Genomic DNA, 7,747 nt, shown 5'->3' on the forward strand with positions numbered 1-7,747 from the left:
ACTGGCTTTGGGTGGGGCTTGTGGCAAAGACAATAGGCAACATGAGTTAAAAGAGCTGAACTGTGGTACAGTCCCTTAGGAAAACAACGTGTGCTGCTTGCAATGCCTTACTTCAAGTTTAAGGACTAACTCAATAATGCCCTGTGAATCTAAAAATAGTCATCCCCGGACAGTGTTGGATTCAGGCAACTGCCATTAAGCCTCATTCTGGCTGTATAAACTGAACACATTAATGAAATGGAAGCTTAACTTGCTATAGCATTTTCAACAACAACCCCTTAAGTGAGAAATGTATGATTTCCTGAGACTGGTTTGCTATGAATGGAAGATCAATTCTTGCCCCTTTACTGAGCCTCTTAAAACAGCTTTCTCTGTGCCCGCCATTGATGAATGTGGCAGTACAACGAAATCGTCTGGTATGCTGATGGATCAGCACATGGGTAGCATGCCATCTGGATGGCAGTAGCCATGCAACATAGTACAGACAAAATATGGTGGGAAACTGGGACTATGCACAGCAGTCAAAGGGCTGTAATTAAAGCTGTATGGATGGTCATTATTCATGAACCAAGAGGTGTACTTATTCTTGTGCTGACAATTGGGCAGTGTATGGGACCTGGAAGTGTGCATGGGCATGTGGGAATAAGAGTGATGGACTCTTATTTGACATCTTGTCTTACTGCAATTCCAGCTGCCCATCACCAAACAACAACTGGATGTCTACCCCTCCAGCAATGCCCAAGGATGCTTGCTCATCAACTTGGACACATTGTCCGCAAGCACATTCCAGTCACCACTGGTGACAGAGAGGTTATTCTGGGCCCATTCCTTTTTCTGAAGGTGCACAATATGCTTTCACAGCTGTAAATATGGCCACAAGACTGTTGCTTGCCTTCCCAGTAGGGAAAGATAAACAAAGAGCTACAGTAACTAGCTTAGAAAAGTTAAGTGCAGTCTTTGGGATACCCACACATGTAGATAGTAGTAGAGGCATCCCCTTTACCAAACAGCTAACCCAAGTCTGGGCTACTGAATATGAGGTCTTATGGAAATTTTACTTGCTTTAAAATCCACAGCAGCAGGGTTAATTAAATGAATGAATGATCTTCTAAAAGAGCAATTAAAAGATTTTTTAAAAAGTTTCTGCAGCGGTGGACACACTGGTTGTATCGAACCCTCACCCACCCTGATTCATGGACCTGAGCAGCTGCTCCCACTTCTGCTTAACTGGTCGCAATGAGGCCCATGCAGGTACTGTGAATTCAGGTAAAAAGACCAGCAATGCTACAGGCACAGTGAGGTAATGAATATAACTTGCTCTTGCCTGCACCGTAAGCATTAGAAATTGTGGAAAATAGGGTGAATTGGCCATAGTCCTGCCTGATGCAGCTGCACTGGCTAGGAATCTTAAGCCCATGGGTTATCAGGACCACTGAAAATTTAATTATTAGACCCCAGTTTTATGCAAAATGCCAAAAGCTGTATATGTAACCAACCTGGGATCCCTCATACCCCAAGGCACTATCTGTTTGACTTTGTGGATACTTGTTATGCCGAGGCTAACTGTGGATTTGACTCCAGAAATCTCCCTTCAATTGCAGAGGAAAAAGTGTGGTGACTCACTATTAACAAAAATTTTACCTGTATTCTTTTTGTCCTTAGTGTCATAACAAATGCCTTTCTGCATTAGGCTTCTGTGGTAACTATGTGCAAAATAAATCTCAGTGCTGAGTGTACATTGTTGGGTGCCACCAGGCTGCCTCAGACCATGACCCCTGTGAATTGAACTGTGTGGACTACACTGCTGACCTGGCAGAAATTAGCACATCAAAAATAATCTGGAAAATAATCTTCTCATTTATGACTGAAATCACAGGTTTCATCAATCCTCAATAGAATGATTTAATTCCCTTTCTTAGCCATGATGATATTACTTTGTGGGTCCCTTAATGCCCTACTGTCTCTTATGCTATTATTGTGGATTATAGATGAAGTGTCTGTCCTATAGTGAACACAAACTCTGCATGGGAGTGGATTGTGGCAACCTAGGGTTTGGGAATCACATAACAGCTTGTATGACAGTCATTAAAACTCTCCTCCCCTAATCACTGTTGGTAACCAACTCTCATGAGACTCTGTCAAATCTTGAAAGTGGCCATTTCAATCAAATCTCATTAAATCTTTTAAACTTTATAAGCCTCCCCTTGGCATTCCTCCAGCCTCTTGTTTTTTGTATAGAGTGTTGAATACCATTTCCAACTGGCCACCTTTGGGAATAAACTTCTTCTGTAAGTCCCTAATTAAAATTCATGGCTAATTATCTACCTGGCATATTCTTTGGTTTCGGGGTTGTGCTGGGTTGGAACAGTTGTCCGTCATTTGATCCATGTTTCAGCTAACCACCCAGACAAATCGTTCATGCATTTGATAACACCTTGAACTACACTGAATTCATAATCCCTGCTTTGTAGGCCCATATTTGTAAATTCAGCCTGATCCAGCTTTGTATTCTTTTCACCATTATTCCACAGCCTAATATCCATTCCCACATATATTCTCTTGATTTCTGACCATATAAATTAGAAAAATCATGCAATTCTTTTGGTATATAGCATAATTCCTCATGGATCACACTTTGTACCTCATCTTTCAGGAACTGTTGGGACTTTAACCCAGTTTTAGCCCTGGAAGAAAAGAGGGGTATTGGGTGTGAGTCACGAAAAGAACTGGAAGTGTCTTTTAAGCCGATTACCACAGGGCAGTCCTTTGCAGCTTCATCTGGTGAAACAGTATTAATCTCTCCAGGCAGAGGAGTGAGGGCTGCTTCCCCAGGGAAAGAGGTTACAGGTTAATCAGGCACAGAGGATTAATCTCCTCAGGCGGAGGTTGTGTGGAAGACTCCTTACCTCAGGGAATATTGGAGGTTGTGTGGCTCTTTCCTCAGGGTACACTGGAGGTGGGTTGCTGGTGAGCAGACCATTATGAGTCTATCTAGGAAAGACTGAGCAGAATCTAGGGTTTCAGTGTCTCTATTGTCATCATTATCAACCTATATGTCCCCATCCCAAGTTTGAGGATCCCATTAATTTCCAATCAATGCCCTCACTTTAACAGCAGACAACCTGCAAGGTTTACAATTCAGTTTACATTGTAAATCTGTTACTTGCACAATGAGACTCTGATCTAGTCTTCAGAGATCTCAATTCTGTGAGCACAGGAAATAAGATTTTCCTTCAGGGCACGCATAGAAACCTTCATGTGGTGCTTCAGTTGCAAATTGAAGACTTCAGCTCATCCTTTTTTGTTAGCGACTGTGGTAGTTAGATTCAGTTGTCAACTTGGCCAGGTGAAAGCACCTAGTTCTGTTGCTGTGGACATGAGCCAATGGTAGGTGAATCTCATCTGTTGCTAATTACATCCGCAGTCGGCTAGGAGGCGTGTCTGCTGCAATGAGTGATGTTTAACTTAATTGGCTTGTGCTTAAATGAGAGAACGCAATGTAGCACAGTCTAGCAGCTTGGCATTCCTCATCTCAGCACTTGCAGCTCAGCCCGGGCCCTTGGAGATGGAGAAAGAAATCACCCCGGGGAAAGTTGTTGGAACCCAGGGGCCTGGAGAGAAGACCAGCAGAGACCACCCTGTGCCTTCCACATAAGAAAGAGCCTCAGTGGAAAGTTAGCTGCCTTTCCTCTGAAGAACCAACAGAATAAATCCCCTTTTATTAGAAGCCAATCCATCTCTGGTGTGTTGCATTCCGGCAGCTAGCAAACTAGAACAGTGACCAAGGCTTCTTTCTTTATTGGATTCTTTGTAGATGTCACATAGGTCTAATTATTAACACTGTTAAATAATTATTTAAAAATCAACCAGGCCCAACACCCTGGTCCAGAACTCCAAACCAGAAGCAGAAAGGAATAAGGATGGTGGGACTGGGGTTATTCCTCCATCATCACCAAAACCCAGAAAACAAGGATCTTAACCTCCCTCACAGGCAAGATCCAGGGCTTGGGCCCTTGGGCTAACTCTCAGGTGCTTCTGGCTGTATCATTCTCCAGATAAGGTAATCAGCAAAGGACCTGAGAGGACAGCCAATGAAGTCCAGAAATGGACAAAAGTAACTGGAAGGAGGATAGGAAACAGACAGATGCTATCCAGCTGTAGATAACAGAGTGCAGCTAAAGCAGGTTGAGGGGAGCAGGGAGAGAGGCTATGGGGAAGCAGTTTTGCAGCAATGCAGGAGTGTAACTCCAGGGTTCTGTTCCGTGTGGCTGGTCAGGATAGCAACTGTTTGTCCCCAGATAGAGCTCCTGACCCAATCCTTTGCAGAGGGCTCACACATTGTGGGTCCTCTTGGTGAGCTGAGGTTTCTCATCCACCAGCTTGAACTTGAGGTACTCTTTGTAGGCCGGAATGTCCCCAGGCTACTTGGTGACTGTCTGCTTTTCACAGACCCAAATTTCCTGTGCAACCTACTGTAGAAGACTGAAATCATGGCTAACTGGCATCCTGCCACCCTCACATTCATTGATGGCATCTTCCAGTGCTTCGATGGTCCCAATATCCAGGTGATTGGTGGACTCATTTGTGAAGAGCCTGTGGGAGTTTTACAAGGCAAGCCAGGACAGACACACTGGACACTTCTGCCTATCTGAAATGTTCCTGGTTGGGCTCACCTGCTGTTTCCCTGTGGGACCACATTACCCAGTGATCATCCTCATTTCTCCCTTCCCTTGATCTCAGAGTAGCACTTCATCATGTACTCCAAAGATAAGTGATCCAAGTCCCGCTGGTCTTGTAAATGCTTACGGTAATGCCCTGCCTTGACATGAGAGTATTTTAGGATCATTCTGTCAGTGGGTAGCAGCTCTCCAGTTAGAGGCTTCAAAGAGTTGATTTTCCTGCTCCATTGGGCCCTACAAGAGCCACTTATGTATCAAGGTCAATACCAAATTCTAAATCTTTGTAGATGCAAGACCCATCTTTTGTATACTTGAAGCTCATATTGTGCACCATAATGATGGGTAGAGGGATCTTGCCTCATGGTGAGAAATAAAATGACAGTGTCTTGTTGCTCATATTCCTCTTTGTTAGTCCTGGTGTCATCATTTACTGTAGTATCTTTTCCTTGCTCTGGGCCTGCTGTGCCAGTTTGGCACTGCCTTGACCAAACCTAGCAAAGTAGTTCTTCATGTGGGTTATCTGATCTTCCTCCCAGTGAAGCCTCTTCATCTGGTTCTCCTCCAGCTCCGGTCACATCTTAACATACTGATGATAATTACCCATATAATACTTCAGTTTCTTGTTGTACATGTGAATGATGTTGGTACAGACACCATTCACAAAATCTTGAGAATGGAAGTTGAGGACCAAGATATGCTCAAAAGTCTTGAGTTCTTCTTCCAACAACACACGAGCATCTAAGTCCAAGTGGTTGGTGGGCTCATCCAGAAACAGCATGAAAAGTCAAATAAGGAGGCCTCTGGCAATGGGAACTGTCATCCTCCAGCCCCCATTGCAGACTTCTAGCTTCTTGAGCTGCATGGCAGGTGTGAAACCCAGTCCATGCAATATCCATGAGGCCCTCATCTCTATCTTGTCAGCATCTGGCTCCTCCAGGCACTCATATAGCTCCATTAGTTTCTCATTTTCTGCATCCTCATGAGCCAGCCACTCAGCTTCCTTCTGCAGCATGGCCCTCTTTGTGTCAATTTCCATCACACACTGCAAAGGTGTCTTGTCACTAGGTGGCATGTCCTAAGTCAGATGGTAGATGTCAATGTGTTCAGGGAAGGGCACTTCACATTTCCCAAGAGCAGAAAGCAGAATACACATTCCAAACTCATTTAAACCAATAAGACCATAGTGACAGCCTGAGTTTAATTCCAGTTTGGTGTCACTGAGCAGCTCTTGACCATGAAAGATGAGTGAGAGGCTCATAATGTGGACATCAGTAGTGCCGGAGTAAGAGGCTCGGATACCAATAAGAACAAAGCAGCAATTTTCTTTATGGCAAAGCCCTCTAGCTCCTTGGTCAGCAAATCTACTTCCATTGTCTTTCTGTTATTGGCCTCTTCATTTTTCTCTTCTGCCACTTGTGGTTCTGTGACATCATCTCCATTTTGTTCATACCCTTTTCTGGGCCACTGTCAAGTTTGGCACCTTCCATCTTTTTGGCTGCCTTCTTCTTGGCCAGGTCTAAGGGCATGGTGATGAGCCATAGGGGTGGGTTACTGTTCTTTCAGGGAGCTGGGCCTTGCCGCTTGGCCTCTGTCACAGCAGAGCAGCTTCTTCTGCTCCTATGCATGTAACTGGCCTCATCCCTTTCTTTTATAACTGAATCCAGCATATCTAGGAACAACCAGTCAGTATAATTATATATTTAAATTTTTTTTCTTCATTATATCTTTTAATTCCAAAAACTTCTGTTACTGTGTCAAAAACACTGTCACCCCTAGACTTGTCTCATATAAGCATGCCATTGGCTGACTCAAATGAAGATATTTTACATATCTCTATTGCCAACTCATGCCATGGACGGTCAGTGCCATCTTGATTATTGAAAGTAGAGTCATCAGTGTCTTTGCATCTAATCAGAGTAGAAAATCAATTGCAAAACCCTATTTTTAAGGTTTTGATTCTCTAGAGCCCCTTCCAGTACCAAAGCTGTTTTGGCCAGGGTTTTCTAGGGTAACAGAACCAACAGAAGATATCCGTAAATAGCATGAGATTTTATAAAAATGTCTCATGCAATTGTGGGGATGCCTAAGTCCAAACTCTGTAGGGCAGGCTACAAGTTGGCACCCTGAAGAAGGTCTTAGATGAATTACCCAGGAGAGGCTGACTGGTGGAAGTAGTTGTAAGTTCTCTCTTCTGACTGCTGAAGCTATTACCACCACCACCCCCCTTAGAAGCCATCAATCAAAATTAAACATCTCTCATTTTGGAAGACACTCCCCTTAGCCAACTGCAGATGTAATCAGCCATAGAAACAATCAGTGTACTATGGATTTAAGTTCACAAAATTTCCTCATAGCAACAGATAGGCCAATGCTTGTTTGACCAGACAACTGGGCATTGACACCTGGGCAAGTTGACATGTGAACCTAACCATCACACAATCTATATCCATATTTTAGATAGTATGTAGGACAGATGTACTTGGATAGGTGGAAGTATAACTGTGATTTTCTTTATTGGGAAGTTAATTATGGTTTAAGGAGATATGTACGGGTACCAAGTTGTGAAGAAGATATGATTCTTAGTTTTACATGTCAACTAGGCTAGGCTATAGTTCCCAGCTTTCCAATTACACACTACTCTGAATTTTGCTGTTAAAATATTTTGTAAAGTTAATTAAAAACCATGTTACACATACATCAAGTAAGGGAGATTATTCTAGATAATCTTTATGGGATTAGGTCCATGAATTGAGAGACACTGAAAACAAAACAGAGGCATCTATAAAGAAATTGTGCCTATAGACTTCAACTTCAGATCATGCCAGAAAGTTTCAGGTTGTCCTTCATGATGACCTGCCCTACAGATTTCAGGCTTGCACAGTCAGCCTCAAATATCATATAAAGCAATTCTTTGCAACAGATGTCTTCATATGCATCTACTACTCATTCTATTTCTATGATTGAATGCTGATCAATACAGAGTTGGGTAATAGAAGTGGTGCAGTATTCTAAGTAAGATACAGAAGGACACTAACTAAATTAATTATGATATAGCACATATGCTGACT

At 43.0% G+C, this 7,747-nt stretch overlaps 1 pseudogene; it reads right to left on the reverse strand.

Annotated features, from left to right (window-relative positions):
- Nucleotides 1-4,331: 4,331 nt before the first annotated feature.
- LOC143646159 (ATP-binding cassette sub-family F member 2 pseudogene) lies at nucleotides 4,332-6,205 on the reverse strand (annotated as a pseudogene).
- Between the last annotated feature and the right edge of the window lie 1,542 nt (nucleotides 6,206-7,747).

Source organism: Tamandua tetradactyla, chromosome 9 (genome assembly GCF_023851605.1).
Source record: "Tamandua tetradactyla isolate mTamTet1 chromosome 9, mTamTet1.pri, whole genome shotgun sequence".
NCBI classification, from domain to species: Eukaryota; Metazoa; Chordata; class Mammalia; order Pilosa; family Myrmecophagidae; genus Tamandua; species Tamandua tetradactyla.